At 57.9% G+C, this 8,621-nt stretch overlaps 1 pseudogene; it reads left to right on the forward strand.

The window, feature by feature from the left end:
- Positions 1-2,702: 2,702 nt before the first annotated feature.
- On the forward strand, positions 2,703-8,348 carry LOC123346314 (annotated as a pseudogene).
- Positions 8,349-8,621: the final 273 nt, after the last annotated feature.

An 8,621-nucleotide genomic window follows, 5' to 3' on the forward strand; every position in this document is an offset into this window, starting at 1 on the left:
TGCTAATACAGAGTATGGCCACGCCCCTGTGTATTATTGCCGTGCAGCCCCCTTCTGGTTGGCTGGCTGGCTACCTCGTGCGCTTTTTCAATGGGGGAGGACGCGCTGTGTGAGAAGTGGGGAGTTCGGGCTCCCCCCTCAGCTAATGCAGAGCAGGGGAAATGGATCAGGGACCTGCCCTGCAAGGGGGGCTGCAGCCATGGAGTCCCTGGGGGAGCTGAGCTGTGATCTTCCTGCAGACAGGGCCGGCTTTAGGCCAATTCAACCAATTCCCCCAAATCGGGCCCCGCGCCTAAGAGGGCCCCGCACCCAAGCCCTGCCAGTGCACTGTACTAGGGTGGCCCAGCTTCCCCAGGGGCAATTTAAAGGGCCTTGGGCTCCCAGCAGGGACTGGAGCCTCAGGCCCTTTAAATTGCCACCAGAGCCCCACTGCTGGTGCCCTGGGGGCTATTTAAAAAGTCTGGGGCTCCCCTTGCTTCTACAGCCCCAGCCCTTAAATAGCCCCCGGAACCCCGCCGCTTCCCCAGGGCTCCTGCGGCTATTTAAAGGACCGGGATGGTAGAAGCAGGGGAGCCCCAGGCCCTTTAAATAACCCCCAGAGTCCTGGGGTAGCGGGGGGTTCCAGCTGCCTCTGCTCCCCAGTCCTTTAAATAGCCCCCCGAGCCCTGCCGCTTCCCCAGGGCTCCCATGGCTATTTAAAGGGCTGGGGTGGTGGAAGCAGGGGAGCCCTGGGCCCTTTAAATAGCCCCCGAGCCCCGGGCTGCTGCTGCTACCCCGGTGGGGGAGGGAGGAGGAGGAGGCACTTACCGTACAGGGTGGGCTGTACCCCCTGTACCCACACCCCCGCCTGCAGCCAGCCCCGCACTCCCTGCCCTGCCTGCAGCCAGCCCCTGCCCTGTCTCCAGACAACCCCTGCCGCACGCCCCTGCCTGAAGCCAGCCAGTCCCCCACTCCTCTGTCTCCAGGCCTGCCAACCCTTGCCGCACCCCCCTGCGGCCCTGCCTGAAGCCAGCCATCCCACCCCACATCCCCCTGTCTCCAGCCAGCCCCACACCTCTTGCCCTGCCTGCAGCCAGACCCTGCCTCCAGCCAGCCCCATGTCCACTGGTGCCCTGCAGTTCCCAGGGCAGTAACCCTGCACACCTGCTTCAATAAGAGGGTCAGGGAACAGCTGGGACCCACACATGTGCACACCCTAGGGTGACCAGACAGCAAGTGTGAAAAATTGGAACAGGGGTGGGGGGTAGTAGGATCCTATATAAGAAAAAGACCCCCAAATCGGGACTGTCCCTATAAAATTGGGACATCTGGTCACCCTAGCACACCCCCAGGGAGTGGCAGGGACCCACACATGTGAAACAGAGCTCAGTTCTAGTTCAGGCCCATCTTTTTAAAAAAGAACTTTAGGTAGGGTTAACGTACATCCGTATTTTCCCAGACATGTCCAGCTTTTTGGTTCTTAAATCGCCATCCGGGAGGAATTTTTAAAAATACGGACATATGGTAACCCTATTGGTACAAAAAATACATACTGTGGCACATCCCTTAAATCAGAACTTTTTACAGGGAACCGGTTGCTAAGAAATGAAAGGCTTTTTTTTACATGGTTTTTTTTTTTAGTCATCATCCCTGCCGGGGCCCCGCCGAAAATGTTCAAATTGGGCCCCGCACTTCCTAAAGCCGGCCCTGCCTGCAGAGCAGTGCCCTGGGACGCTGACTCTGCAATGGGGGCTGGGGCGCAGATCAGCGGTTCGCTGGAAGCTCTTGGGGTTACAGCCGCCCTGGTCCCTCGTTACACGGACACAGACGCTGCTGCGCTTCCAAAGGAAGTGGGGGGGAGGGGCTGTGCGGTTGGCGGGAAATGGGGTGTCGGATTTTGGCGGGTCTAAAGTCCCTGGTGCCGACTGCACCCAGGGGCGGCTCCAGGCCCCAGCGCTCCAAGCCCGTGGTTGGGGCGGGTGCCCCTCTAGGCTGGGGCGGGAGCGCTGGCGGGGAGGTGGGCGGAGCTTGCTGGGGAGCCGTTGAAAAAGCGCGGGCTCCCGCAGAACGCGGCCCTTGGTCTGTTCCTGTCCCGGTCCCGCGCGGCTGCAGGCGCCAGGTAAGACGCTGCCGGCGGGTCCCAGCGCGCGGCGAGGGAGGGGGGGCGCGGGCTGCCGCGCGGATCAGCGCCCCCTCCGTTTCTGCCCTTCCCGGCTCGGGACCGGCCCGAGCCCCACGCGCTGGGGGGGCACCGCTCACGCGCTGGCACCACCCCGCCTCTTCCCGCCACCGGAGCGTCCCCGCTGCAGCCCGCTGTGGCCCCCCCCCCCCCGCGTTGTTGGGCGGCCGGGCAGTGACCCCCCCCCCCGGTGCTTTGATGGGAATCAGGCACCCGGGGGCTGGCCTGGGCATCGCGTCCCCCCCCCCCTGGCGCTTGCCGGGCTGCTGCGGGGAGGGGGGGCTCTGCTCTTCCCGCCCCCAGCTGGGTGCCTGCCCGGGCGGGGGGGCCCGTAGCAGCTCGGGTCTCTGAAGCCCGGGGTGGGAGGGGCCGATGGGGCTAAGGGGGTTTAATCACCGTGGCACCGCCTCTGGCGGGGGGTTGGGCTGCTGGGCAGGGAACGAGAAATCACAAACCCCGCCCGCCCCCGACCCTGACCCTGACCCTGACCTGCTGGGCCCGTCAGATCGGCTGGAGAGTCCGGACGCGGGGAGGAGCAGGGCCAGGACCCCCGCCCCGGCCCGGCGGCTGCTGAATGGGGCCCAGGCAGGCCGAGAGGAGCTGACCCCCGCCCCGCGCCTGCAGCCCGAGTGTTGCCGAGAGGGAGCGCGGAGCCGGGGCTGCTGAGAGCCAGGAGCCGCTGCAGGGGAGAGCTGAGAGCGATGGAGACGCGCGGGAAGCCAGGTAAGGGGGCGTCGCTGCCTGGGACCAGGCTGGAGAGACCCTGAGGCTGCCCCACATGGGCCCATGTTCTCAGTGGCAGCAGCCAGTGCCCAGCAACCCCCGTCTGTGGGCAGCAGGGACTGGATCTCCCCCAGGGGCTCTCAGGGCACCGATCCCGGCTCCCAGCTGCTGCCTGGCGCACACAGCGGTGCCCGTGGGGCTGTGCAGGGACCCTCCTGGGCTGGGTGTGTCAGACCCCCTGGGACAGCCCTGGCCCAGCTCTGCCTGGTTCCTTCTCCCCCCTTCTGCTGTGTGTGGCCAGTGTGAGACCCCAGTGTGCGGGGACAGGCGCATTCGGCAGTGTGGGCCCAGCCAGCGCTCAGCAGGGGGCACAGCGCGGGTGGGGATGAGGGGGCAGCTCGAGCTCTTGTCAGCAGAACATGCGGGTCCTTGTCTCTGTGCCCCTGAGCTCACCAGGCCCCGTGACAGCCTGGCTGGGGGTGCCCGGGGAGGGCGCTGGGCTGAGGGGAAGGAGGGACTGTTCTGCCAGCCCCAGCCTGCCTGAGCCTCCGGGCTCCTCTCCCAGAGTATCTGATGGAAGGAGCAGTCAACAGAAGGGTGCGTGTGTAATGCTAACAGGCCCCAGTTGTTGATTTGGGGGGGGATTGAACTGGACACCTCTGGAGCTTAGTGCATGAGCCTTTACTGCATGAGCTAAAAGCCAACTGGCTGTTAGCTAAGGCTGTAGAGAAAACTCATTTTATCTCTCTCTGGAAGTGGTCTCAGTGCCACTAGATGAGACCACATCGCACCCAGAAGGTGTGCGGGTTACACATGTTCTAGGGCAGCTCTAGCCCTGGTGCTGTCAGTGAGACATGTCCACGCAGCCCTGGCTGACCGGTCTTTCTGTTTCAGAACCTCATCGTAACTGCAAGAGACGCACAGTCGCCCGCACAGTCACCCTCACAATCGTGTTCTTAGGTCTCATCATCGCTGTTATTGTCCTGGCAGGTGAGTTCTCTGCTCTCCATCCCCCCTCTCTGTGCATCCCATTGGAATGGGCAGCATTAGCTCACACAGCGTAAGGTGGGATCTGTGAGGTTGGGGTTCCACTCCTATAGGTGCAGGGAGCCCTGAGGACACAGTGAGGTCAGGTGGTGGAGATGGCGCCGGTCAGAGGCTCTTAGATCTGAAAGGCTCCTTGCTGTGCCCTGTCCCTCCTAGGCAGTACTGGAAGGGGCCCAGCAAGCCTGGCAGCCTTTCTCCTGGGGGCCTGTATATTCCTATATCCAGCTCGGTACAGGGTGTGAAACGTGAAATTGTGCCTGTGGCGGGTTCCCCAGGGTGCAACCTGGAACTTGGGTGCTGCTGATCCCTCTGTCCCTCCAACCTAGGCTTCCTCTCGGACTGTGATGCTGTTGCTAAGCCACAAATCTCTGTCAGGTACTGTACTTACACCACCATCCACAGGCAGGGGACACACCCAGCTTCTCCCAGTTCACTCATGAACTAATAATAGAGACGCACCCTGCAATTTCCCCAGCCTAGGATCCCAGAACTGTACTGTTTTGCCCAAATAAAATCGCAATCTGATTCTATAAACTAGACAGGATTTGAATGAAGCAGTGTCTGACCCTGGTAGATGGTATAGTTCCTTAATACACAGGCTGGGATTCTTCTTTCCACCCTAGGACCACCTCCCCTGTTCAGTCTTTTACCTCCAGATGTGTTTCCAGGTGTTGCGCTGTGGGAGGATTGAGGCCAAAGGGTGATGTCACTTCCCCTCTTTTATAGTTTCTTCCAGCTTGCTGGAAAGATCCTTTGCTATAACATGAATCAAGCAGTCTTCATTGTCTACATGCTCTCTTTGAGAAGTCTCCGTTGTATATGGTTCCTGAGATACACCTTGGGAGTATGGATTCCTTTAGTGGGCCATCAGCAGCATCTGGCTGCTCCATGGTTGTACCTGAAAGGCTGGTTGTGGGTGTTCCTAACCTCACAACATATTTCTGTAACACATGTAGCAAAACTTCATAACTTCCTGTCTAATGACAGCACATACAATCCAACAGGATATTAATGTTCAACAGATCAAGACTTTTAAAATGAAGCCTCACAAGGCAAACTTTGTACAAAACATAGAATTATATGACAGTGGTGAACAGGGGGGTTCCAGGGTGCTGCTTTGAAGCACAGGATGCCACAGTGCCCCACACAGCTGAGTTACTCCCTGAAATGAGTGACACAAACCACACACTGAGCAGCACCAGAAATCGTATTGAGGTTAACCTCTTATCCATTAATTGTTCTTCCCCTGCTGTCTCCCAAAAACTGTCCCCTCCCTCTGCAGCTCCCTACCCACCCGCTGCTCTAACACTGAGCTCGAGCCCAGTTCTCTGTGCAGGGATGCGAAGCATGAGCTATTAGTCAGCTGCAACCCTATTGAATGTGAACCTGAGAGAGTGAGACCAGGGTCAGGTAACCCCACTCTGGCGCTGGATTTTCATCGTTGTCCTGGCTCCCTCCTAGCACCTGCTGAGGGGTTTGAGGCATCTCAAAACCTGGGACGTAGGGGCGCATCTCCCCATGGTTTTTGTGGCCAGGCAGCAGGTCCCACTCACGCTACGTGTTTCTCATTCCCAGTGCAGAGATCTAAGCTTCCTTCAGCTGCTCTTGACCCCCCTGCTGTGCCCTGCTGTCCGGACGGCTGGGTCGGGTACCAAGGGAGATGCTACTATTTCTCAAAGACTGAAGGGAACTGGAACTACAGCCTGACCAACTGCTCTGCACTCAGCGCCTCCCTGGCTGGGATCGACAGTGAGCAGGACATGGTGAGACTCTCTAATTGCGATACGCTGGCCTTGGCTTAGTGGTGGCTGCTGCAGTAGGACCTGGGCTCTGTGACTCCTCTTGTGCCATCAGCTGAATGCCAGGCCTAGCTGGACCTAGGGCTCCTCTAGCGTCAGTGTGTGACCCTGGGGATCGCCCATTCTCTTCCTCCCCTCCCCCTCCAATAGGAGACTGCCTGTCTCTAAGGCTGAGCTGGCTCAGGCATCTCCTGGCCTATTGAGCTGGGTTCTCAGTCCCCCCTCCATGCAGCTCAACACAGCCAGAGCCGCTCCTGTGCAAGCCAGTTGGGGAGGGGACGTCTGGGCCCTGGCCCCTCCTGGCTGAGAATAGGGGGAAGGGCATCTTCTCTCAGTCCTAGCCCTTCCCCAATGTAGATTGTGTCTCCTCTCTCCTTCCCCTGCGATGGTGAGGGGAGCTCAGCTGCTCTGTAAGACGGGGCTTGCAAACAGAACCTGGCCTTGCATGGGGGGTGGGCGCAGCTTAGACCCAGCAGCACCCAAGAGCTGCCCCAGCCCAGGGCAGATTGGGGTGAGGGGAGCTGGGTTTGGGCTGGGAGGGTTAATACTGAATTACCCAGAGCTGGGCAAGAGGGAGGAGAAAATCCCCAGCCACCCCCTGGAAACACTGAGCCCTTCCGTGTACACCTGGGATTCCCTGCCCAGAGCCTGGGGGAGCAGCAGGGTCGGGCTCTGACACCACCTCTCCCTTTGCTGTTTTTAGGCTTTCATGCTGCGCTATAAAGGCAAATCCGACCACTGGATCGGCCTCCGGAGGGAGCAGGAGCTGGGCCAGCCCTGGAAATGGGCCAACGGCACTGAATTCAACGACCTGTGAGTCTTTCTCCCATCTCTGCATTCCCTGGGCTTTGGGTCCCCGGTGTCTGAGATACCATGTTCAGGTCGATCCACCAGTCAGTGTTGTGGAACCAGCCAGAGAGCGCTCAGGTTCTTGCGTACTCAGTGCATTAGTGATAGATGGAAGCCAGTGTCTGCCTGGGACTCTCAGCTCCTCCTCGCAGTGCGGTGTTGGGCCTGAGGTGCCATCCCTTGGGTTATTCCCCACCCCCCTCTGTTCCTTCCCCTCTGACTGCCAGAAGCTGGGACTGGATGATGGGATGATCATTTGATGAGAGCCCTGTTCTGTTTGTTCCCTCTGAAGCATCTATCACTGGCCTGTATCAGAGGACAGCACACTGGGCTAGATGGACATTGGTCTGACCCAATATGGTCGGTTTTAGGTGCTTACCGCTGAATTGTATTAAAAAAGGCACTTGGTGGCTTGTGATAAGCTGGAAAATGTGCCCAGAGTGGCTTAGGAAGCCAGTCAGTTGACAACCAGTTATTTGATCCCAGTCAGATATTGTCATGTGTTCCAAGACCCCCAAGCAGCCTGCCTTTGTGATTGCATCATGGGGCCATCTGTTAGCAGGCCTGCTTGGGGGTCTGTCTGCACTGCAGCCGCTATCAGGCCTCCCAGCCCAGTAGACAGGCTGGAGCTAGCTCAGCAGAAATAGCTCCTCACCGTGCTGACACTCACCTGGAATCTCCCCCTGGGGCAGTTTGGGTGGGTTGGGCCTGCTGGGGCCCATAGAAACCCAGCTGGATGTATGGGGGGAGCAGGACCTGGGGTTAAAATATCCACCCAACATAGAGGCTGCATGGAGGCCAGTGGATCAAAGAACCTCTGTTGGGCCTGCTGTGCCACTGTCCCCTTTCTAGCTGCCCCCTTGTGTTGGGGAGCTGGGAGAGGCGCCTGTGGCTGGTGCAGGAAGGGGAATCATGAGGGGCTGGGAGTGCAGCAGCTCCCAGCACTGTGCGAGTGTCTCCCCCTGTCTGTGACTGATGGGAAATGCCCAACTCCTGCCTGACACCAGCTCCCTGGCTTCTGTCTTGCAGGTTTGAGGTAAGAGGAGGAGGAGACTGCGGGTATCTAAATGATGAGAATGGGGTGAGCAGCTCGCGGTGCACCAATGAGAGACACTGGATCTGCACCAAACCCGATGAGTTTACAAAGGCAAAGGAGGATGCCGTGGAAGGGGGATGATAACAAGAGTATTGTGGAAACTAGCCCTGGAAAAGCCTGACTGTGATCTCTGTGACCATCACATCTGACCAACTCCAGAATATCAGGGGATGCTCTGAGCATCACTGGGCAGAACACTGTTGATTTTTGTGAAACACAGAAACACTATGTGCATGTCTTGTTTCCCCCACCAATGTTCCCTCTAATTTTTTACACTCATGTGTGGAATGAATTTTGTTATGTGCACCACTATGGAGGTGATGATGGCAGGGGTGGGGCGGAGGGGTTTGGCGTGTGGGAGGCAGCTATGGGCTGGGGCGGAGGGTTGGGGTGAGGGCTCTGGCTGAGGGTGAGGATTCTGGGGTGGGGCTAGGTGTTATACCAATATAATAAAAACCAGCAGGATCTTATTAAGAGGGATAAGGCAAAGATGCCACATTTATTGTAAATACCATAACAAAACAAAAGACAACAGTAAACAACATTGTTTTGCTATTTACTTCTATCACTACTTATTACACACACACACACTCTCTCTCTCTCTCATTCATTCAGGTTCTGTATAGATGTTATAGTTAGCAGCCTAGCCGTTGCTCATGCCAAGTTACTGGCCAGGTATCTTGGTCATGAGGATGGAGCCGAGTCTGTGTCAGATGCATCTGATGCTCCTGGAGGCTGGCAGCAGAACCATAGACTCAAAGTCCTGAGTCTTCAGAGTCCAGCTTTATAGGAATTTATTCCTATGTCAGTTCATGAGAGTTGCTTCATTCTGCTGTTGCTAAATCAATCAGCAGGTGGCTGGCTCCATATTATCAGATGTTTGTTTTTAATGCCTTTGAGGTGTGGTGGGGTGAATTCCAGTTCGCCCTCCGGGGGTCATCTTGTTGAT

The sequence above is a fragment of the Mauremys mutica genome, chromosome 12 (genome assembly GCF_020497125.1).
Source record: "Mauremys mutica isolate MM-2020 ecotype Southern chromosome 12, ASM2049712v1, whole genome shotgun sequence".
NCBI classification, from domain to species: Eukaryota; Metazoa; Chordata; order Testudines; family Geoemydidae; genus Mauremys; species Mauremys mutica.